This window comes from Manis pentadactyla, chromosome 10, assembly GCF_030020395.1.
Source record: "Manis pentadactyla isolate mManPen7 chromosome 10, mManPen7.hap1, whole genome shotgun sequence".
Lineage (NCBI taxonomy): Eukaryota > Metazoa > Chordata > Mammalia > Pholidota > Manidae > Manis > Manis pentadactyla.
The window spans coordinates 49396953-49422845 of record NC_080028.1 but is presented as its reverse complement, the minus strand read 5'-3'; the positions used below and the strand labels follow the sequence as shown (position 1 = coordinate 49422845).

Below are 25893 nucleotides of genomic sequence, written 5' to 3'. Positions count from 1 at the left end.
AAAAATAAGTGCGGGAATTAGCAGGGGCCAGCTATGAGGTTTCTTGTTTTCAGGATTCCTCCTCGTGCCTGGACCTTGTCAAACAGCATGAGCAGCATGGCCTGCGCCAGCTCGGTCTGCAGTGCCAGATGCTGCTTTAAGTGCTGACATGGTCTCTGCTCTAGGAGCTGTAGGCTGTGGTGAAGAGAGAGATGTTATCACAGATGTTATCTGTAAACAGTGTCAGGTAGCAGTATAACTCATGACCGGAGGAACTATTTAGGTAGTCAGCGGCAGCCTTTCTGAGACAATAGAAAACAGAGGCCATGGCCATAGTTCTAGAGTTGGGAGCAGGGAGAGCAGCTGGGGGTGAGGACGTTGCAGGCACAGGAGCAAAGGCCCAAAGGCAGACACGAGCCTAATGTTTTCATGAGCAGAGAAGAGCCAGCTGTGGCCAGAGGTTTAAAAAGGAAAGTGGGATAAAATGACATTAAGAGACAGCAGAAAGGAAGATCTTTCATGGCCTTTTAAAATGTTTTTGTTAAAGTACTAATGGAAGTCACTATAGAATTTCAGGCAGAAGGAAGAGATTTTATTTGCCATGTGGAAGATGCATGATAAGTAGTTTGGGCCCTGGTAGCTTCCATTTTCCTCACTGAATATAAGAGCTCCTTGGCGCAGGTTAGGGGGAGATGTGTACCAAGTTTCACACTCTTCAGGAACTCCAGCTCCCTCGCTGGCTACACAGCTCCAAGGACCACCTCCGTGATAAGCAGCCTACTGTGTCTTTCTCCCAGCCAGCCCCACCTGGCTTGCAAACCGGCAAACCTAGGCCGGGCAGGGGGAAGCCCTGTCTATAGCAACTACAAACGCAAAGCATAGAGGCTTATACCTGTGTGCTTGGCCCACTGGTTCTGGCGGTGGAGAAGGCACAGCATCCAGGAAGCAGGAAATGGCTCTTTCCTCCCCCCAGGCACCAATACCACTCCTCTACGACCCCTGACATTGCTTCATGGGCTGAGCAGCTCCAGAGAGTAGAACTTCTGAGCACTAGAGGGTGCCATGTACAAATATGAAATGCCAAAGGAACCTGGTTCAGAGTAAAATTATGAGTATGAATACAACCCCTGAGAAAGATTCAAATGAAATCGACCTCATGAATCTGCCTGAAAGGGATTTCAAAATAAAAATCATTAACATGCTCATGGAGGTACAGAAAAGTATTCAAGAACTCAGGGAGGAATTCTGGTTAGAGATCCAATCATTATGGAACACAGTATCAGAAATGAAACATACAATGGAAAGTTTTTTTTTTTTTTAGATAATTATTTTTTATTGAAGGGTAGTTGATGCACAGTATTACATTACATTAGTTTCAGGTGTACAACACAGTGATAAAACATTTATATACATGACAATTCTAGGTTCCAGCTATCACCCTACCAAGCTGTTGCAATATCTTGATTATATTCCTTATGCTATACATTACATCCCGGTTACTTATTTATTTTACCATTGGAAGTCTGTACTTTTTTTTTTCTTTTTCTTTTTTGTGAGGGCATCTCTCATATTTATTTATCAAATGGTTGTTAACAACAATAAAATTCTGTATAGGGGAGTCAATGCTCAATGCACAATCATTAATCCACCCCAAGCCTAATTTTCGTCAGTCTCCAATCTTCTGAGGCATAACAAACAATTTCTTACATGGAGAACAAATTCTTACATAATGAATAAGTTACATAGTGAACAATACAAGGGCAGTCATCACAGAAACTTTCGGTTTTGCTCATGCATTATGAACTATAAACAGCCAGTTCAAATATGAATACTCATTTGGTTTTTATATTTGATTTATATGTGGATACCACATTTCCCTCTTTATTATTATTATTTTTAATAAAATGCTGAAGTGGTAGGTAGATACAAGATAAAGGTAAAAAACATAGTTTAGTGTTGTAAGAGAGCAAATGTAGATGATCAGGTGTGTGCCTGTAGACTATGTGTGAATCCAAGCTAGACAAGGGCAATAAAACATCCATGTATGCAGAAGATTTCTCTCAGAACGGGGGGGTGAGGTTCTAAGCCTCACCTCTGTTGATCCCCAATTTCTCACCTGATGACCGCCCTGCGACTGTGCCTGTCTTAGGTTGTTCCTCCCTTGAGGAATCTTACCCATCTCTGGCTAACCAGTCATCTTCCGGGGCCATACAGGGAAATGTAAAGTTGGTAAGTGAGAGAGAAGCCTTATTGTTTGAAATGGTTAGCTTTTTATTTCTTTGCATATTTATGCCCTGTAGCTTCTATGACCAGCATTCGCTTGAGGTATCTTTACCACTTGGAAGAATTATGATACTCGGTAAATTTGATATGAGGCACGAATTCTATTTAAGGGTTGTAATTAGGAAGGAAGAAGAAAAGCTATAGAAGTAGCAGGCGGCAGAAAACATGGGAAGATTAATTATTTCTTTGACATATCTTCTTGTAGAGTAACTTCAGCATGTATAGGTTTTAAGCTACTACTTAAATTGTGCACACACATTAATGTAATAGGAGTATAGTTACATAACCAAAGCATATCTGTAATTACCAGCCATCTCCAGTGAAAGCAAGAAAACCAGTTAGCACCTTAGGCATTTGTGAAAACTTATCTATGATATGGTGGATATTGTCCAACTGAACTTGAACAGTCTGAGAGAAATCAGACAAATTAAAACAACCCATTCCTGGGGAATGTTCACATCCCTTATGTTCTTTTAACAGTAAATAGTCTGTAGTTGTAAGATTTAGGAGCGCTACAATTTGCACTTCTCCTAATTCTTGGTTGAGTTCCAACAGTATAAATCCAGTCAAATTTGTTGTTTTACTGTATGCACAGGCCAGCTTAGATATCTCCTTCATTCCCATGGCAAGTCCAGGAGCTGGTGGGATGAGTGCATCTACAGCTGTAGCAGTGCGTGGATCTTTGTTGGGGTTTTTGATGATAATCTTCTGGCATGAGTCTTCCAGAGAGTGCTGATGTTGGAAGTTCTTTTTCATATCGTATCTTAGTTCATTTTCGGGGTAGCCCAATTAAGCTTTGATCCTCTGTATAAACACAAACAGACCCTTTGCTTACACTTTTATATGCCCTTTATACCCTTGTGTAGAACTCATTGGAGGTTACCATACAGGAACTGCCCTTTTTTTTTTTTTTTTTGTTATCACTAATCTACACTTACATGATGAATATTATGTTTACTAGGCTCTCCCCTATACCAGGTCTCCCCTATAAACCCCTTTACAGTCACTGTCCATCAGCATAGCAAAATGTTGTAGAATCACTACTTGCCTTCTCTGTGTTGTACAGCCCTCCCTTTTCTCCTACCCCCCCATGTATGCTAATCTTAATACCCCCCTACTTCTCCCCCCCTTATCCCTCCCTACCCACACATCCTCCCCAGTCCCTTTCCCTTTGGTACCTGTTAGTCCATTCTTGAGTTCTGTGATTCTGCTGCTGTTTTGTTCCTTCAGTTTTTTCTTTGTTCTTATATTCCACAGATAAGTGAAATCATTTGGTATTTCTCTTTCTCCGCTTGGCTTGTTTCACTAAGCATAATACCCTTCAGCTCCATCCATGTTGCTGCAAATGGTTGGATTTGCCCTTTTCTTATGGCTGAGTAGTATTCCATTTTGTATATGTACCACATCTTCTTTATCCATTCATCTATCGATGGACATTTAGGTTGCTTCCAATTCTTGGCTATTGTAAATAGTGCTGCGATAAACATAGGGGTGCACTGATCTTTCTCATACTTGATTGCTGCATTCTTAGGGTAAATTCCTAGGAGTGCAATTCCTGGGTCAAATGGTAAGTCTGTTTTGAGCATTTTGATGTACCTCCATACTGCTTTCCACAGTGGTTGAACTAACTTACATTCCCACCAGCAGTGTAGGAGGGTTCCCCTTTCTCCACAGCCTCGCCAACATTTGTTGTTGTCTGTCTTTTGGATGGCAGCCATCCTTACTGGTGTGAGGTGATACCTCATTGTAGTGTTAATTTGCATTTCTCTGATAATTAGCGATGTGGAGCATCTTTTCATGTGTCTGTTGGCCATCTGTATTTCTTTTTTGGAGAACTGTCTGTTCAGTTCCTCTGCCCATTTTTTAATTGGGTTATTTGTTTTTTGTTTGTTGAGGTGTGTGAGCTCTTTATATATTCTGGACGTCAAGCCTTTATCGGATGTGTCATTTTCAAATATATTCTCCCATACTGTAGGGATCCTTTTTGTTCTATTGATGGTGTCTTTTGCTGTACAGAAGCTTTTCAGCTTAATATAGTCCCACTTACTCATTTTTGCTGTTGTTTTCCTTGTCCGGGGAGATATTTTCAAGAAGAGGTCACTCATGTTTATGTCTAAGAGGTTTTTGCCTATGTTTTCTTCCAAGAGTTTAATGGTTTCATGACTTACATTCAGGTCTTTGATCCATTTTGAGTTTACTTTTGTATATGGGGTTAGACAATGGTTCCGTTTCATTCTCCTACATGTAGCTGTCCAGTTTTGCCAGCACCATCTGTTGAAGAGACTGTCATTTTGCCATTGTATGTCCATGGCTCCTTTATCAAATATTAATTGACCATATATGTCTGGGTTAATGTCTGGATTCTCTAGTCTGTTCCATTGATCTGTGGCTCTGCTCCTGTGCCAGTACCAAATTGTCTTGATTACTATGGCTTTATAGTAGAGCTTGAAGTTGGGGAGTGAGATCCCCCCTACTTTATTCTTCTTTCTCAGGATTGCTTTGGCTATTCGGGGTCTTTGGTGTTTCCATATGAATTTTTGAATTATTTGTTCCAGTTCATTGAAGAATGTTGCTGGTAGTTTCATAGGGATTGCATCAAATCTGTATATTGCTTTGGGCAGGATGGCCATTTTGATGATATTAATTCTTCCTAGCCACGAGCATGGGATGAGTTTCCATCTGTTAGTGTCCCCTTTAATTTCTCTTAAGAGTGTCTTGTAGTTTTCAGGGTATAGGTCTTTCACTTCTTTGGTTAGGTTTATTCCTAGGTATTTTATTTTTTTTGATGCAATTGTGAATGGAGTTGTTTTCCTGATTTCTCTTTCTGTTGGTTCATTGTTAGTGTATAGGAAAGCCACAGATTTCTGTGTGTTGATTTTGTATCCTGCAAGTTTGCTGTATTCCGATATCAGTTCTAGTAGTTTTGGGGTGGAGTATTTAGGGTTTTTTATGTACAGTATCATGTCATCTTCAAATAGTGACAGTTTAACTTCTTCTTTACCCATCTGGATTCCTTGTATTTCTTTGTTTTGTCTGATTGCCGTGGCTAGGACCTCCAGTACTATGTTAAATAACAGTGGAGAGAGTGGGCATCCCTGTCTAGCTCCTGATCTCAGAGGAAATGCTTTCAGTTTCTCGCTGTTCAAAATAATGTTGGCTGTGGGTTTATCATAAATGGCCTTCATTATGTTGAGGTACTTGCCCTCTATTCCCATTTTGCTGAGAGTTTTTATCATGAATGGATGTTGAACTTTGTGAAATGCTTTTTCAGCATCTATGGAGATGATCATGTGGTTTTTGTCTTTCTTTTTGTTGATGTGGTGGATGATGTTGATGGACTTTCGAATGTTGTACCATCCTTGCATCCCTGGGATGAATCCCACTTGGTCATGGTGTATGATTCTCTTGAAGTATTTTTGAATTCGGTTTGCTAATATTTTGTTGAGTATTTTTGCATCTACGTTCATCAGGGATATTGGTCTGTAGTTTTCTTTTTTGGTGGGGTCTTTGCCTGGTTTTGGTATTAGGGTGATGTTAGCTTCATAGAATGAGTTTGGGAGTATCCCCTCCTCCTCTATTTTTCGGAAAACTCTAAGGAGAATGGGTATTATGTCTTCCCTGTATGTCTGATAAAATTCTGAGGTAAATCCATCTGGCCCGGGGGTTTTGTTCTTTGGTAGTTTTTTGATTACTGCTTCAGTTTCGTTGCTGGTAATTGGTCTGTTTAGATTTTCTCTTTCTTTCTGGGTCAGTCTTGGAAGGTTGTATTTTTCTTGGAAATTGTCCATTTCTCCTAGGTTTCCCAGCTTGTTAGCATATAGGTTTTCATAGTATTCTCTAATAATTCTTTGTATTTCTGTGGGGTCCGTCGTGATTTTTCCTTTCTCATTTCTGATACTGTTGATTTGTGTTGACTCTCTTTTCTTCTTAATAAGTCTGGCTAGAGGCTTATCTATTTTGTTTATTTTCTCGAAGAACCAGCTCTTGGTTTCATTGATTTTTGTTATTGTTTTATTCTTCTCAATTTTATTTATTTCTTCTCTGATCTTTATTATGTCCCTCCTTCTGCTGACCTTAGACCTCATCTGTTCTTCTTTTTCCAATTTCGATAATTATGACATTAGACCATTCATTTGGGATTGCTCTTCTTTTTTAAAATATGCTTGGATTGCTATATACTTTCCTCTTAAGACTGCTTTTGCTGTGTCCCACAGAAGTTGGTGCTTAGTGTTGTTGTTTTCATTTGTTTCCATATATTGCTGGATCTCCATTTTGATTTGGTCATTGATCCATTGATTATTTAGGAGCGTGTTGTTAAGCCTCCATGTGTTTGTGAGCCTCTTTGCTTTCTTTGTACAGTTTATTTCTAGTTTTATGCCTTTGTGGTCTGAAAAGTTGGTTGGTAGGATTTCAATCTTTTGGAATTTTCTGAGGCTCTTTTTGTGACCTAGTATGTGGTCTATTCTGGAGAATGTTCCATGTGCACTTGAGAAGAATGTATATCCTGTTGCTTTTGGATGTAGAGTTCTATAGATGTCTATAGGTCCATCTGCTCTACTGTGTTGTTCAGTGCTTCCGTGTCCTTACTTATTTTGTGCCCGGTGGATCTATCCTTTGGGGTGAGTGGTGTGTTGAAGTCTCCTAGAATGAATGCATTGCTGTCTATATCCCCCTTTAGTTCTGTTAGTATTTGTTTCACATATGCTGGTGCTCCTGTGTTGGGTGCATATATATTTAGAATGGTTATGTCCTCTTGTTGGACTGAGCCCTTTATCATTATGTAGTGTCCTTCTTTATCTCTTGTTACTTTCTTTGTTTTGAAGTCTATTTTGTCTGATATTAGTACTGCAACCCCTGCTTTCTTCTCTCTGTTGTTTGCTTGAAATATGTTTTTCCATCCCTTGACTTTTAGTCTGTACATGTCTTTGGGTTTGAGGTGAGTTTCTTGTAAGCAGCATATAGATGGGTCTTGCTTTTTTATCCATTCTATTACTCTGTGTCTTTTGATTGGTGCATTCAATCCATTAACATTTAGGGTGACTATTGAAAGATATGTACTTATTGCCATTGCAGGGTTTAAATTCGTGGTTATCAAATGTTCAAGGTTAGCCTCTTTAGTATCTTACTGCCTAACTTAGCTCACTTATTGAGCTGTTATATACACTGTCTGGAGATTCTTTTCTTCTCTCCCTTCTTGTTCCTCCTCCTCGATTCTTCATATGTTGGGTGTTTTGTGCTGTGCTCTTTCTAAGAGTGCTCCCATCTAGAGCAGTCCCTGTAAGATGTTCTGTAGAGGTGGTTTGTGGGAAGCAAATTCCCTCAGCTTTTGTTTGGGAATTATTTAATCCCACCATCATATTTGAATGATAGTCGTGCTGGATACAGTATCCTTGGTTCAAGGCCCTTCTGTTTCATTGTATTAAATATATCATGCCATTCTCTTCTGGCATGTAGGGTTTCTGTTGAGTAGTCTGATGTTAGCCTGATGGGTTTTCCTTTATAGGTGACCTTTTTCTCTCTAGCTGCCTTTAAAACTCTTTCCTTGTCCTTGATCTTTGCCATTTTAATTATTATGTGTCTTGGCGTTGTCCTTCTTGGATCCTTTGTGTTGGGGGTTCTGTGTATTTCCGTGGTCTGTTTGATGATTTCCTCCCCCAGTTTGGGGAAGTTTTCAGCAATTATTTCTTCTAAGATACTTTCCATCTTTTTTCTTCTCTCTTCTTCTTCTGGGACCCCTATAATACAGATATTGTTCCTTTTGGATTGGTCACACAGTTCTCTTAATATTGTTTCATTCCTGGAGATCCTTTTGTCTCTCTCTATGTCAGCTTCTATGCATTCCTGTTCTCTGATTTCAATTCCATCAATGGCCTCTTGCATCCTATCCATTCTGCTTATAAACCCTTCCAGAGTTTGTTTCATTTCTGTGATCTCCTTTCTGGCATCTGTGATCTCCCTCCAGAATTCATCCCATTTCTCTTGCGTATTTCTCTGCATCTCTGTCAGCATGTTTATGATTCTTATTTTGAATTCTTTTTCAGGAAGACTGGTTAGGTCTGTCTCCTTCTCTGGTGTTGTCTCTGTGATCTTTGTCTGCCTGTAGCTTTGCCTTTTCATGGTGATAGGAATAGTTTGCAGAGCTGGGACGAGTGACGGCTGGAAGAACTTCCTTTCTTGTTGGTTTGTGGCCCTCCTCTCCTGGGAGAACAGCGACCTCTAGTGGCTTGTGCTGCGCAGCTGCGCGCAGACAGGGTTTCTGCTTCCTGCCCAGGTGCTATGGAGTTTATCTCCGCTTTTGCTGTGGGCATGGCCTGGCTCGGGCAGCTACTCTAAAGTGGTCGAGTCGCGTTGGAGCGGGAGCGGCTGGGAGGCTATTTATCTCCATAAGGGGCCTCCCTGCTCCCTGCAGCCCTGTGGTTAGGGTGCCCAGAGATCCCTGGATTCCCTACATCTGGATTAAGTGTCCTGCCCTGCCCCTTTAAGACTTCCAAAAAGCACCTGCCAAAATAAAACAACGACCACACACAAAAAAAAAGAAAATAATTTCTAAATTAAAAAAAAAAATTTTTTTTTAAATTAAAATAAAAGGTGGCCGCTCATTTTTCTTTATTCTCCGGCGCCAGCCTCAGGCTTCTGCTCACCGGTCTTGCTGCCCTGTTTCCCTAGTATTGGGGTCCCTATCCCTTTAAGACTTCCAAAAAAAGCGCTTGCCAAAACAAAACAGCAAAAAAAAAATGGGCGCTCGCTTTTCTGGTGTCCTCCTGTGCCAGGCCACCGGTGCCTGCTCACTGTTCTTGCTGCCCTGTTTCCCTAGTATTGGGGTCCCTATCCCTTTAAGACTTCCAAAAAGCGCTCGCCAAAACAAAGCAGCAAAAAGAAAAAAAAAAAATTGGTCGCATGCTTTTCTTATGTCCTCCGGCATCTGGCCTCCGGTTCCCGCTCACTGTTCTTGCTGCCCTGTTTTCCTAGCATCCAGGGCCCCCTGGGTACATACTGTGTCTGCACTCTGGCCCGGATGGCGGGGGCTGTGTGTTCGGCAGTCCTGTGCTCCATCTGCCTCCCGCTCTGCCTATTCTTCTCCTGCTGGGAGCTGGGGGGATGGGTGCTCGGCTCCCGCCGAGCCGGGGTTCGTATCTTACCCCCTTCGTGAGGCGCTGGGTTCTCTCAGGTGCGGATGTGGTCTTGATATTGTCCTGTGTCCTCTGGTCTTTATTCTAGGAAGGGTTGTCTTTGTTATATTTTCATAGATATATGTGGTTTTGGGAGGAGATTTCTGCTGCTCTACTCACGCCGCCATCTTCCCTGTCTCTACAATGGAAAGTTTTAAAAGCAGGTTAGATACGGAGGAGGAGATGCTAAATGAAATACAAATTGGAGAAGAGGAATACAAAGAAGCTGAGGCACAGTGAGAAAAAAGGATCTCTAAGAAGAAAAGAATATTGAGAGAACTGTGTGACCAATCCAAATGGAAAAATATTTGTATAAAGAGGGTCTATACACATAAACAGAATCAGAAATGAGAGAGGAAAAATCACTACGGACCCCACAGAAATACAAAGAATTATTAGAGAATACTTTGAAAAATTATATACAAACAAACTGGATAAGCTAGAGGAAATGGACAGCTTTCCAGAAAAATACAACCTTCCAAGGCTGACCCAGAAAGAAACAGAAAATCTGAACAGACCAATTACCAAGAATAAAATTGAATCAGTAATAAAAAAACTACCTAAGAACAAAACCCCTGTACCAGATGGCTTTACCGCTGAATGTTATCAAACATTTAGTGACGACCTAATACCCAACCTCCTTAGTTTTCCAAAAAGTAGAAGAGGAGTGAATACTCCCAAACTCATTCTACGAGGCCAACATCACTCTAATACCAAGACCAGGCACCACTAAAAAAGAAAATTACAGACCAATATCCCTGATGAACATAGATGCAAAAATACTCAACAAAATATTTGCAAACTGAATTCAAAAATACATCAAAAAGATCACCCATCAGGATCAAGTGGGATTCATCCCAGGGATGCAAGGATGGTACAAAATTTGAAAACTTCCATCAACATCATCCACTACATCAACAAAAAGGACAGAAACCACACGATCATCTCCATAAATGGCTGAAAAAGCATTTGACAAAATTCAACATCCATTCATGATAAAAACTCAACAAAATGGGTATAGAGGGCAAGTAGCTCAACATAATAAAGGCCATATATGACAAACCCACAGCCAACATTATACTTAACAGCGAGAAGCTGAAAGCTTTTCCTTTAAGATAGGGAACAAGACAGCATGCCCACTCTCCCCACTTATATTCAACATAGTTCTGGAGGTCCTAGCTATGGCAATCAGACAACACAAAGAAATAAAAGGTATCCAGATTACTTCAAGCTCTACTACAAAGCCACAGTCATCAAGACAATTTGGTGCTGGCACAAGAACAGACCCACAGACCAGTGGAACAGAATATAGAGTCCAGATATTAACCCAAACATATATGGTCAATTAATATATGATAAAGGAGCCGTGGACATACAATGGGGAAATGATAGCCTCCACAACAGCTGGTGTTGGCAAAATTGGACATTTACATATAACAGAATGAAACTGGATCGCTGTCTAACCCCATACACAAAAGTAAATTCAAAATGGGTCAAAGACCTGAATGTAAGTCATGAAACCATAATACTCTTAGAAAAAAAATATAGGCAAAAATCTCTTGGACATAAACATGAGCAACTTTTTCATAAACATATCTCCCTGGCAAGGGAAACAAAAGCAAAAATGAACAAGTGGAACTATATCAAGTTGTAAAGCTTCTGTACAGCAAAGGACACCATCAATAGAACAAAAAGGCATCCTACAGTATGGGAGAATATATTCACAAATGACAGATCCGATAAGGGGTTGACATCCAAAATATATGAAGAGCTCACGTACCTCAACAAACAAAAAGCAAATAATCCAATTAAAAAATGGGCACAGGATCTGAACAGACAGTTCTCGGAAGAAGAAATTCAGATGGCCAACAAAAACATGAAAAGATGCTCCATATGACTAGTCATCAGAGAAATGCAAATTAAAACCACAATGAGATATCACCTCACACCAGTAAGGATGGCCACCACCCAAAAGACAAACAACAACAAATGTTGGCAAGGTTGTGGAGAAAGGGGAACCCTCCTACAATGCTGGTGGGAATGTAAACTAGTTCAACCATTGTGGGAAGCAGTATGGAGGTTCCTCAAAAAGCTCAAAATAGAAATACCACTTGACCCATGAATTCCACTCCTAGGAATTTACCCTAAGAATGCAGCAGCCCAGTTTGAAAAAGACAGATGCACCCCTGTGTTTATTGCAGCACTATTTACAAGAGCCAAGAAATGGAAGCAATCTAAGTGTCCATGAGTAGATGAATGGATAAAGAAGATGTGATACATATATACAATAGAATACTATTCAGCTATAAGAAGAAAACAAATCCTACCATTTGCAACAACATGGATGGGGCTAGAGGGTATTATGGTCAGTGAAATAAGCCAGGTGGAGAAAGACAAGTACCAAATGATTTCACTCATCTGTGGAGCATAAGAACAAAGAAAAAACTGAAGGAACAAAACAGCAAACTCACAGAACCCAGTAATTGACTGAGAGCTACCAAAGGCTGGAGAGGATGGACAGTGACTGTAATGCAGTATGTGGGGGGGGACTTGATAATGGGGGGAGTCTACTGACCATAGTGTTGTTCAAGTGGTTGTATATTATCCATACCAAAAAAAAAAATAATAATAATAAAAGAAAAATCTTCGGCTGTTTCATGGGCACAGGGCTTGCCTTTGGGGTGATGGAAATGTTCTGGAGCCAGAGAGGGGTGATGGTCACACAATCCTGTGAATGATCTAAATGTCACTAATGGTAAAATTTACCTGTCTTTTACCACAATAGTTTTTAGGAAAGAATATACAGATGAGAAAAAATGTTAACATCAATACTCACAATTATTTCCATATTTTTACTCCATTTCTGCCCTTGGACATAATTCCTATTTGTGAAACACAAGCCAGAAAATACCACCCTTCAAGAGGAAATAAACTATCTCACGATGGTAGATAAACAATGGAGAATCAAGAATGACACTCCCTCCAGAATTCTAGTCACTTGCTAAGCTCTAACAGCATTCTTTCTCTCTGCACCTACATAATTTTTTTCTTTCCCAAAGGCAGTTTATACTTTATGGATACCTGACCCTTGAAATTCATTCCTAGTAACTGAAAAACAACCCTGTTTGTTAGCTAAACTCTTTACAGTAACAGGATAAAAGGGTAGAAACTAGCAGTTCCACTGTCTACTTAACAAGTTTACTTGTTTACTAGTGTTTGCCCAAATAATCCAGTGTAACAATCCCTGTCCACAAATATGGTCTTTTATAGCTAAACACAATACAGCTAGTCTAACCTTTAAATTAATCCATAGTCACAAAAAATTAAGATTGAGACCAGCAAAATTCTTAGTTTATGAAAGGTATTAAGGGTTTTACCTGCTCTAAGTACCTCATAGAAGTTGAACCATACGTTATTTATCTTTTTGTGACTAGCTTATTTCACTTAGCATAATGCCTTCAAGGTTCATCCTTGTTGTAGTGTGTCAGAATTTCTTTCCTCTTTAAACCGAATAATCCCACTGTTATGTGTATATGACATTTTGTTCATCCACTCATCCATCAATGGACATGACAGGTTGCTTCCATGTCTTAGCTACTGCGAATAATGCTGCTGTGAATAAAGGTTCCTGAAGCTCAGTATTCAATGATTTGGGGTATATATGCAGAAGTGGAAATGCTGGATCATAGGATTTTATTCTTTGTTTGAGGAAATACCATTACGTATTCCTTAGCAGCTACACAATTTTACATTCCCACTGAGAGTGCACAAGCGTTCCAATTTCTTCACATCCTTGACAGCATTTGTTATTTTCTGTTTTTTGATCATAGCTCTCCTGATGGCTGTGAGGTGATATCTTACTGTGGTCCTGATCTGCATTTCCCCAATGACCAGTGATGTTGAACACCATTGCTTGTGCTTATTGGCCATTTGAACATCTTCTTTGGAGAAATCAAGCCCTTTGCTCATTTTCCAGTCAGGTTATTTTTTTGTTTTGTTTTTGAGTTACAGGACTTTTTGACGTATTTTGGATATTAACCTCTTATCAGATTTATGGTATGTAATTGTATTTTGCCACTCCATAGGTTGCCTACCCATTAGCTGTTTTTAATATAAAATAGTATGGCATCTGTGTCTTTTAAAATATTTAACTTTTTTTCCACTGAGAGTCAATGACTAAAGTGCAGTGAGTTTTTAAGGTTTGCCTAGCAACTCTGGGATATGTTACACGGACCTGCCCAGTAATTAGCATAAGGTGATCACTTCCACAGAGAATCTGTAACTCATATATTAAGGCCCCTCACCTACAGCAATAGCCCGGCGCTAAGGATACAAGCACACAGTGAATTGTACTTTTCATTCTGTTGTAGTATATACTCATATAAAAATTTTACTTTTCAAATCCATTTTACATTGTACACTTCAGCGGCATCTATTCCATTCACAATGTTGTACAACTATACCTGGTACCTAGCTCCCAAACATCACCACCCCACAACCCTGTGTCCATTAAGCAGTTCCTTCCTATTCTTCCTCCCCTAGCCCCTTGCAACCACCAGTCCATCTTCTATCTCCATGAGCAAACTCTACTTCTGTGACTGCTCTACAGACAAAATTGAGCAAGGATTTTACCTGACCTTATTTTCCTTCAGTTGTCACTGACCTTCAAGTAGCAGAGATAATTGCCATAGAAAGTAAGAGACTATGATAGGGCGCTCCATACTCCAATGTATAAGGCATCAAGAAACCTAAAAAGTATAATCTACAATTTGCTAATTACACCTAAGCATAACATTGACAATGGATACCTTTTTAAATTCACTGTGCCTGGAATGAGCATGGTAAGAGATTCTCTCAAGTCTAACAAAATCTCTGTTTGCAGATTCTGATGATTCAGGTCTGTCTTCCTACCTAAACATCCTTGACTTGTTAGAGAAGCCCTCTCTGGAAAACAGTAACAGTTTCTTGGTAACAGGTCAGCTGCAATTATCACTGATGGAGCAGTTAGAAATAACACAAAGGAAACATTTGTGGAGATCTGGGTATTTTAATGAAACCCTCTCCAATAATGAAGAAATTACAGTAAGATAGAAAGAGTTAAGAAAAGACCCACTCATGATATAGGCAAACCCTCTTCTCAAAACAAATTAGGAGCATTACTTGAACACATTAGTACCCAGCATAGCTACATACTCAAAATAAATAAATAAAATAAAAGCCAATTATATCATGATTAAACCTGAGTTTACAGGCCTGGCTCACTTAATCCAGTGTGTTAACAGAAGCAAGTCACTTAACCACTCCAGGTCTCTACTTACTTCCTGTAAGAGAATGGAACTAAAAATCTCTTGATGAGGCATCTTAGCTCTAATGTGTTGCTAAAACTGACCCTTCCCTATTTGTCACTGAATAACTATACCATCACATATATTCTGTATTAAATTCTATACTTAACTGTTAAAATCCAGGATTACATTTTATTAATGTCAAGTTTCTAATGGAAATCCCTAAACTCTTGAAAAGTTCTGTATCCTTGCTAATATTTTGAAGAGAAAATCTAAATGAGAAAGAGTATAATTTACTCTTACCTTGTTTGACATCATCACAAGCTGTTGGCCTTTACAAATAGATCCTGATTCCAGCTTTCCCAAGACCACAGTGCCCATATCCTGTTTACTTTAAAATAAAAAATCAAGTTTCAGACTTTTATTATATAAAAACCCAACGTGAAATCTTGCAGAGCTTATTCACAGTGAGACTCTTCAGCTCAAGTGGTAGAATGCTTAAGATTGATCTTAAACACAGAATCGGTAACAAATATTCCATAATATTTGTATCATAAGCATATGTAAAATTATAATTCTAATAAGTAGTTATGCCTAAGATTTTAAAAGAAAAGGTGCAAGAGACAGCACAAAATTTTATATCTGATCTGATTTGCTCAAATTCAGATTCTCTCAATCTCTCAGCCTAGTTTTCTCATGTATAAAATTGTAAAAACTATACTTATTCAAGAAACTTTGCATGAGGAGGTAATGAAAGAATGAAGTATTTGAGGAAGGCAAAACATTACATATTGATATTGAAAAACTTAAAAAGTCAGGCTGAAAATCTAGTTAAAAATTATGAGGCTTATTTTTTTTTAAAGAGGCACAGGCACTGTTGGTGCGGCTCTGGTGGAAGCAGCACTCATGCACTGCTGGCAGGAGTACAGTTGGTGAAGTGTTTTGGAAGGCCATTTGTCAATATCCAGCAACTTCAGTGTGCAAATCCTTGGAGCCCAGCAGTTTCACTTTTTTGAGTTCCTCTAAAAAAACAATCATTGGCTCAGAGAAGCAGTTGAAATAAACTAAGCTGGTTGATTAAATTAGGGTCTGCCTATACCACTAAATAATATATAGTTGATGAAAAAGAGACATCTATGTTACATTGTTAATCCGTTGTTTCACAAAGTTTAAAACAAAAGATAAAACAATTACTTCACCTTCCATAAAACCCAATTTCTTGAACATTTTGGTTACCTTGTACTTATCCACAATAGGCAGCTGATTGGTCCATCAACTGATCTATTGAAGTTTGGCAAATTATCCAGATACGGAATAAATGGTAATCCACTGAGAATGTAATAATAACCGTTACACATAGTCAACACAATTATCAAAAATTAAGAAGTTACACTACTGTAACTTAATTTAAAAAAACATTTTTATAAGAATATTTTTGGTCTACCCATGTACTCTTCTCAATTTATCATCCAGTTCATTTCATGTACTGCTCAGAAACTAAAAACATAAAATAGCTCAATATAATGAAAAGGCTTCCACATAAACTTACTTTAAGATTTAGAAAAATATTTTATAGTAAATAGCCATGTGTTATAATAAAATGACCATATTAAATTTCATGGACTTTTCCTGCTCTGAAATTAGGATTCTATAAAATAATCTCTCCTTTAAAATGACAATATTATGAATTGGAAGACAATAGTGGCAAGACAGCAGTGCTTCCCAGCTGATCCACAGATTCCATGCAATTCTTTTTAAATTCCAGCTGCCTTTTTGCAGAAATTGACAAGCTGATCCTAATGTCCACACAGAAATTCAAGGCACTTAGTAGTCAAAACAATCTTGGGGGGAAAAACAACAAAATTCAAAGATTCATATTTCCCAATTTGAAAACTTACAAACCTAAATAATAAACATTTTTTAAATAAAATTAAGACTTAATTTAATTTAATTAAAAGATTAAATTAAGACTTAAATAATTAAGACTTTGTTTTACTTTACAAAAATGAAACACAAACCTGAATGTAAAAGCTAATACTGTATTCTATTACAGTAAAAACAGTAGGCCTAACTCTCCATGACCAGATTAAGCAATGTTTTCCAAGATATGACACCAAACACACCATCAGTGAAAGAAAAAATATAAACTGGACTTCTGTAAGAATAGAAATAAGTTAGCATAAGAGTAGCCATTCTAAGGGCCTAGAAGCCATTTTCTGAGGTTGTGACTTAAAAAGAAAAACTGGAGCTGGGTAAGGCCTAGAAAAACAAGTTAATCAATCATGAACACCGGAATAAGGCAGCGGTGACCCTTGGTCAGCTAACGTTGGTCAGTAAATCCTACATACCAAGCTTATCGTGTGGAACCGCCCTGACAATTGAAGAATGGTCTTATCCTGCCTAACCCCAGGATGTATATCTGCCCTGACAATTGAAGAATGGTCTTATCCTGCCTAATCCCAGGATGTATGTCTTGCAAGAATAATGTATAGCTGTGGGAAATTACTATGAGTTAAGTGCTTTGAAAATGCTATATAAACCCTTAGTTCTAAGTGCTCGGGGTCCTTGTTGAAACCTGCTCTGTCGGGCAGACACTTGGACCCCAGCTAGCTGGAATAACAATAAACCTCTTGCTTGTTGCATCGATCTGCCGTGGCCTTTGTCTCCTCACTGGGGAGAAGCGCAGACCGGAATAAGGCCGTTGGGTCTTACACTTCATTAAAATTAAAACCTTTTGTGCTTCAAAGGATTCCACCAAGAAAGTGAGAAGACATCTTAGAAAGGTAGGAAATATTTGCACATGATAAAGGACTTGTATTCCACCTCAGTAACAAATAGGTAACTCAATTAAAAATGGGTAAAGGTCATGGTATTTTTAAAGCCAAAGTTACAGTCAATATTTTACTTATTAAGACATAAACATTTTTAAAAATGATGAAAAGGCTACTCACATGTACCAAGGACAGAAATCTGATTGCTCTTTAAGATTCGCTCAAGTCAATTCTGAGCAGGGCATAAAGTGAATGTCCTTTCTGGGATTGAAGCCCACTTTTTTCAAAAATGGCACTAGTTTCTCTTTACATTCTTCATATCTATGAGTATTTATAAAAACTTAATTATACTATAAAGCAACTGAACTCTAGTTTTGTTAGAGTAGGTACAACAGACATGAGCAGGAAGGGAGAAAGGAGGGTGGTAAACCACCCAGTCTCTGCCCAGAGACCACCGTCCCCCTTAGACCAGCCCCTTTTGGGGTTCAACACAAACTGATAAGCAAAAGATATGGGTCCCTGGGACCTTCCCGATTTTGGAATATACACACTTTTAAGGAAGATCTTGTCGCTAATGACCTTGAGGCCATCCTATCATTCACATCACAGTTTTGGCACCACTGTGGGTTTTGCTTAGACACTCATGGGAAAAATGATGAACACAAATTTGCACAAAGAGGCTCAAGGGGAGGAAGCAAGACAGATCCAAAAGATGGTGTGAGAATGACAAAATGGGAGGGAGGAAACCAAACAAACCCCCATAAATTACACCATGTAAAACCCAGTGAATGGCTACCTACCCTCCTCTCTAGTGCTTACATTCCCTTCCGCTTTGCTAAGTAAAAAAACTCCTGTGTTTAACTCTCCATCATGTCTCTCACCTGAACTCTTTCCTTTGGAGGAATGGAGAATTCCATAATCCACTGCCCAGTGACAGTTTCATCATCAGAGTAAGTTCAGAAAAACCCCAGCAGGAAAAAGCATGCAATAACAAAACCATCCGTAATTCCACTTACATGTCTACAAAAAAGCCAGTAAGACATCTAAGCTTACTTCTCATTGCTCCAGTTTACTGTTGGATCATCCATCTTATTAATAAGCACAATTAAATGTTTTACACCTGCTGTTTTTGCCAACATCACGTGTTCTCTTGTCTGTCCTCCTTTTTCAAATCCAGTTTCGAACTCTCCTTTCCTGGCAGAGATTACCTATCCCAGGAAGTCAAATAGTTTATTCTTACACGTTCAGGTGTACCTTCTATCAGTAAAACATCTTTCCTTTCAGTTTTTCAGAAGCTTTTTGCCAGAAAATAGAAGCAAATGAGTTATACATGCTTTTGAACATTACAATGCCTAATGGTTTAATATTTTGGTAAATGTTTCCCCAATTTTCCAAAATCGAGGATGCCTTTTTATCTTACAACTCAAACATGTCTGTGACTTAGTGCGAGAGCACCACCAACAACAAATGGCAGGCCTTAAATAGAGCATTTCTTTTTTTGGTTTTATACCCACAGAACACTAAATTGGTACAAAATGGAGTGAGCTTGGCATTGAGTAGACACTCGGTTCTGACACAGGAATAGACAATAACAATGGTAGAGAAAAGATGAAACATTATTTCATAGGTAAATCAAATTATAAAGATTTTTTGAGCAGATTAGTGAAACCAAAGTGAAAATTGTGACTATGTATATCATAGTTTACCACAACAAAAATTCTAGGTTTTAGAAGGTGAATTCAAATATTTAAAGTTTAAGTGGGTCTGCTAACAAATACTCTAGTGAATTGGAAATGTCTTTCTTACCAGTACAGCCAAATCAGCTTGAGAAGCACCACCAATCATATTTGGGAGAAAACTCTTGTGGCCAGGGGTGTCTAGAATTGTGAAATGCCTCTTTTCTGTTTCAAAATATGCATGACCCACTTCTACTGTTTTACCCTTGTCTCTTTCTTCCTGATTTCTGTCTAAGGCCCAAGACAAGTATCTGAAATAATTTTAAAGTAATATTGGTAAGAACACAAGAGTTTTTAAGATGTTCTTCTACCACTAAAGGTGTAATTGATGATATCCAGCTTTATATCCAGCTCTAACACTTAACAAGACTGGGTAGAAATGCAAATTAAGGGAATAAAACTTCTATCACTGTGATTCAAACCCTTGGACCTGTTACATGTACCTACAGTCAATCTCCTGCTTTCTTAAAGTTCATGTTATGCCACCTCACTTTCACAGGAGACCTAGGTTAGTACTTTCTCACTAACTAAAAGAAATCTGAAGAGGACTTCTGCTTTTAAGAAAGACGAAAGGAGAAAATAATGCTCAGAATTTGTGTTGCATCAAGCCATCACAGAGGCAGCATGCACCCTGAGCAGCGAGTGGCACAGCCAAGCTCCTGCCCAGAAACCACACTCAGCCTCTCTGCATCAGGCCACCACAGCTCTGAACTGTGTCTGTGAGCTTCTGCTTTACCACAATTTATTTTGTGTATCAGTTAACAAGATGTGTTTTAAGGTGTCAGAAAAGCCTAAGAGGTTCTTTTTCAGGTCAGGGAACATTCAAAACTTTTTCCATGTAGATTAATGCTAATTGCTTCTTTGCTTTATGCCACTTCATTGGAACATCAAAGGTTTCATAGGAAAGCTCTACTTTTTAATAAGCAAACATTACTTATGAAACAAGTCGACAGAAACATACAAGAACAAGTTGACATGAAAACATACACAGAAAGACTACTTGGTACCAGTGCCAGTATCACCATGAGTTAAGTAATAAATTCCTACATATTTCATTTTATAATCATCTGGCACAATTATAATACAAATAATGGCCAAGGAATATTTTTCAAAAGTTAAGGTCACTGACTGCCATTTGGAGACTGGTTACTTTCTAAAAACTGTTTCAGGACTTCTTTGCCATGTAAAATTATTATTAATATCTATACCAGTGGGTGTTAACTGAGATTATACTATTATCTGTAGTTCATAGTTTATAATCCATTTTTAAAAGTATAACATTGATTATGATTTTTTCCCTTAAGACAGAGTAATATAATTGGGGGGCGGGGAAGACTATCAATGTCCCAAACAGATAAAGCTTATTAACTTTTGACAACTAAGTAAGGTTAGAAAGAATAAAGCTGACGCTCTCTCTCACCATTCAGAGGCAACCACTGTCAATAATTCTGTCCATATGCTTTTCTTCTTCCCAGTATTTACATAGTTAGTGATCATATCTGAAGTACTATTATGTCACCTGCTTTCTCCCCGAATTCCACTACAATCTAAGTTCTACTAATGCTTATTATAAATTCTATAAATGCATTTAGTTGTCAGGTAATGACCCAATTAAATGAATGCTTTATAATTTACTGAACAAGTCTATTACTCAACAGGATGTTTGGATGTTTCCAAATTTTCTCTGTGTAAGTTATAAAGTCACGTCGAACTGATATGCTGTGTGCTATGAGCAGAAGGGAAGCTTTTCCTTTGTTACGACACAATTTTAGACTTCATGAACTTACATCTTAGTAGACTGCAAGAACATTAAGCAGACAGCATTTCCCTTAAAGTTATTTATCATCATAAAAGTTTACTATACGAAGTCTCTCTGTTTTTCTCTTTAGCTTCTCTTTCATATTTCTCAAGTGTCCTTTTGTCAACCATTCCAGTCAAATACCTGAAAATATTTGAAGAAAAAAGAAGCAAACACTTAATTACTTACAAATTATTCAATGAAGTTAAGGAAACTTAAAGCCCTTGCAGGGAATTTCAACTCCAGAAAACAGCTATTTTAAAGTAAAGGTACCACTGGGTAGATGGTGCAATCATGGAAAATTTCTGTGGAAAAGACATTTACATAGTCTCAAATTATCTTCCCCAGGATAACAGGGAAAAAAATAACTTTACAGTGGAGAGTCCTGGCAGATATCACCTTAACCAAGTAATCATGACTAATATCACCAGTAATCAACAAAACATGCTGAATACTGACATTATGTACCACAGAGAGAATTCTCTGATAAGAGCACAACGTATCTTTGTTGATATTTTGCCCAAAATCTATAAGCTTAATTTATTTGTAAAAAACACCACTCAAACCCAATACAAGAACATATAAAGCCAGTGAATAGCACTCTTCAAACGATGATGGTTGTGAAAGACAAGACTGAGGAAATGTCACAAGTTAGAGGAGAATAAGGAGACTTAACAACTAAATGCAGTGTGCACTTCTAGAACAGAAAAACTACATTAGTGGAGAAACTTGGTGAAATTCAAGTCAGATCTACATAGTTTAGTTAATAGTATTGCACCAATGTTAACTTCCTAGTTTTGATGACTGTACTATAGTTATTTAATGTTAACATTAAGGTATGCTGAAGGAAAGACAAATAGGAAGCCTATACTGTTTTTGCAACATTTCTCTAAGTCAAATTATTTCAGAATAAAAAATTTTTTAAAAAGCAAATATAAATACTAAAACAAAATTAATTCCAACAGTGTTGTCCAAGAAATTAGGTCTAATACATTTCAATATTTAATATTTTATAAATACTTGTCAAAAAGAGATTATAATTTTTAAATAATTCCTGAGTTATAACTAACCATTCCCTTGACTCAATCTATCCAAATCAAAGCCTTCCTGTTCTGGCCTTCATCTCTATGTGTGCTCTGTAGTCATCTACAGAGCATACTTCCAACCAACCATAGAAGCCCAGGAAAATGCCAACCAAAATTACAGCCAATAAGCAAAAAATATATTCTTCTAAAATACATCTAGTAGGCCCAATAGGCCTTAGTTAAGGATTCCTTTTTAATAGCTTCTTTTAGGGTCTGTTGTGGAAATTGTCACAAGTAACTGGCAAGATTACCAACTAAGATTATTTAAAGCAAAACCATGAAGATATGCCCTCTGGATCCTCTGATGATATAGTTTAAAGAAATGGGTCTAATTTAGGAGGGATAAAAAATGAAAGGCCTTATCCTACAGTAGGGGAGAATATATTTGTAAATGACCCATCTGATAAAGTGTTAACATCCAAAATATATGAAGAACTCATGTGCCTCAACACCCAAAAAACAATAACCCAATTAAAAACTGGGGGAAGGACATGAACAGACACTTCTCCAAAGAAGAAATACAAAGGACCAGCAGGCGCATGCAAAGATCAACATCGCTAATCATAAGGGAAATGCAAATTAAAACCACATTGAGGTATCACCTCACACCAGTCAGGATGGCCAGGAATAACAAATGCTGGTGAGGATGTGGAGAATGAAGAACCCTCCTACACTTTAGTGGAAATGTAAATTGGTGCAATTGCTGTGGAAAACAGTATGGAGGTTCCTCAAAAAACTAAAAATAGAAATACCATTTGACCCAGAAATTTACCCCCCCCCCAAAAAACCCAAAATCCCTGATTTGGGAAGACATATGCACCCCTATGTTTATTGCTGCACTATTTGCAATAACCAAGGTATGGAAGCAACCTAAGTGTCCATCAATAGAATAAAAGATAGATAAATTTAAATAGAATAAAGGATTAATAAATTTATCTATAGGATAAAGAAGATGTGGTACATATACATAATGGAATATTCAGCCATAGAAAGAAAAGAAATACTGCCATTTCCAACAACATGGATGTATCTAGAAGGTATTATACTCAGTGAAACAAGCCGAAGACAAATACCATATGATTTCACTTATTTGTGGAATATAGAAACAAAACAAAACCGAAGGAACAAAACAGCAGTAGACTCAGACACTGAGAAGTGACTAGTGGTTACCAAGCTGGTGGGGAATGAGGCTGAGGGGGATAAAAGGACACAATAATTCACAATCACAATATAATTTGGTCAGAATAGTACAGCATGGAGAACATAGTCAATGATTCTGTAACATTTTTCTACATTGATCGACAGTAATCACACTTAGAGGGGGTGAGGATTTAATAATATGTGTAACTGTTGAACCACTGTGTTGTATATTTGAAACTAAAAGACTGTATATCAATGAAACTTCAATTTTTAAAAAAAGAAAAGCCTTTTAATTAAAAAGATTTTCAACATTAGAATACATTACTAAAGGTCAACCATGGTGTTTTCATATCTTCTTATCTTAGCATGTTAGCCAACCACCTATCTTTGATTATAAATTTAAGGAGTTGATGGATTAGAAAAAACTTTCCCCCATGCACCCAATTCAAGAACTGCTTTTCATTACTCCCAAGAAAATTATATTCAAAGCAGACTAACATTTCCTATAATGTAGGATTCTGTTTAGTTTTTATAAAAAAATCTAAAAGACAGCTTTCATAAATACATTTATGTTCCTGGGGGTGATGACAGAAGATTTTAGAGAAGACCTAAATTCCATCAGAAATTACTAACAGCAATCATACTGCAAAAATTACTTAATATCAGCTTTCCCTACAAGTATTGTCATTTTATTATTAATTTTTCTTAAGTTGGGGTAACCTGTTTTATCTCCTTTGTGTGAATGATTGCAATGCCCAAAACATTCCATTAAATTAACTCTATTATTTAACAAAAAATATTTACATTATTTGTCCTCCAATGGTTGACTTGCCAGCATCTAAAAGTAACATCAACAATGTGTAAACCAGATGTAAAAGACAAAAACCCCAAATACCAACAATTAAATACACCAACAACTGAAGGCATCATTTAGCTGATATAATTACATCTTGCAACAGCAACTGAAATGATAGGAATTTGGGGCACACACTCTGGCTAGTTACCTTCCTCTTTGTAAAATGAAGCTGCTAAGATCCCCTGCAACTCAACAATGACTGAGAACTACTTTACTGATAAAGAAATGAATTTCTGAACAGATTCCTCCCTGACCGTTATCTTAGAGCACAGCAACAACAGAATATAAATTACCCCAGTGGAGGCTCCGTGGACAGCAAGAGCAGACCAGGAGCTGAGAGCTCCACTTAGGTGGTAGCCTGCCTTTCACTCTTAGCAAATACAGGTGTGCCTTCACAAATTTCAAAAGGGTTCTCGCTAATAAAAAAGAAGAAGAGGGGAAGCCAGAGGTAAAGAGAAGAAAAAAGGACACATAATCCTGTATTTTCCTTTCACAATTTTGGGAGTAAGTCAGACAGAGAACACCTGAATAAATAAAATAGGGTTTTGTTTTGTGCTAAACCAGCAACCTGACTAGCATCCAGAACTCACTCCAATTAATTTCTTACATTACACAAAATCAAACTACGTAGTAAAGTCAATCCTATAAAGTTAACAGAATAACTGAAGTTCACACAAAAAAATAGGCACATTTTCTAGAATGTTAATTAATGTCATAATATGCTGAGCCATCATCAGTGGTCTAGAGACCAATTATGCATCATACAAATATACTGTAGCTTATTTTCTTCCAGCTTCTATTCCATTACACAACTGTTAATCAGCCCAACCTTCAAGAATAAAGTGCTGGCAATTTTTTGCCAGCTAAAAAATCAAGTTAAAAGTCAAGACATTTTAGATCAATTCCATTCAGTTTCACTAAACATCTCCAAGAAGCCAAGTAAGATGTTCTGTTTGTTGTACACAGTAACTTTGGTCATTTCTTATTGCGGTGAACGCAACTTACCTACATGCCCAATGAATACTACATTTACATGTTCCTTCTTAGGAGCACCTGGTGGTGCAACCACAGATTTGGGTTTTGTATCTCCTCTTCCTCCTCTGTCATCTCCTGGGCACTTTCCTCTGGGGGCCTTCCACCTCCCAAGGAGCCACCCACTGACTCTGCTTCACTGATTTCTTCTTTGTGCTCCCATGATTCTTCTGGGGACATTTCTGTCTCCCTATTTTCTACTGAAATAAGGTATTTTAACTCAGTATTCTGGTAAAAAATTTAGAGTATATACTTTAAAATAGAGATGCTTTCAAACAACAAATAGAACTTTGCATATTTAATTCCATTTTCCAATGTCTAGTGACACATAGGAAAGTATCTTTCACAACAGAAATGGATAATACCTTTCAAGCTGGCCTCACTGCTGACATGAGAGCTCTGACTCAGAGACTACAAGAGACTGCTATTTTTATAAAGCTTCATTTCATAAGGACAAACAAAATGTGAACAGGAGATGTATCGTTTGTAACAGCCCAGTAACTCCAGTGTCAAAATGCCCTGACAGTGGAAAAAAAGGAAAGTTTAAAACCAGAATGCAGGATTTAGGGGCTCTTTTCTTTTTCCTGTACAAGTAATATCTTTGGTATCAACTTTTTGGAAACATAAAACCCTTAAAAATAAGAAAGTTATAAAAAAGCTCATGATGTGAAAAATTAAAAAAAAAAAAAGAAAGTTACAAAAAGGAAGGAATTTTTCATAAAGTAAATGAAACAAGTATAACTATTTAAACTGACTTCA

The 25893-nt window shown here is 37.8% G+C and overlaps 1 pseudogene; it reads right to left on the bottom strand.

The window, feature by feature from the left end:
- Window positions 1-78: 78 nt before the first annotated feature.
- LOC118909792 (eukaryotic peptide chain release factor GTP-binding subunit ERF3A-like) lies at window positions 79-25784 on the bottom strand (annotated as a pseudogene).
- Between the last annotated feature and the right edge of the window lie 109 nt (window positions 25785-25893).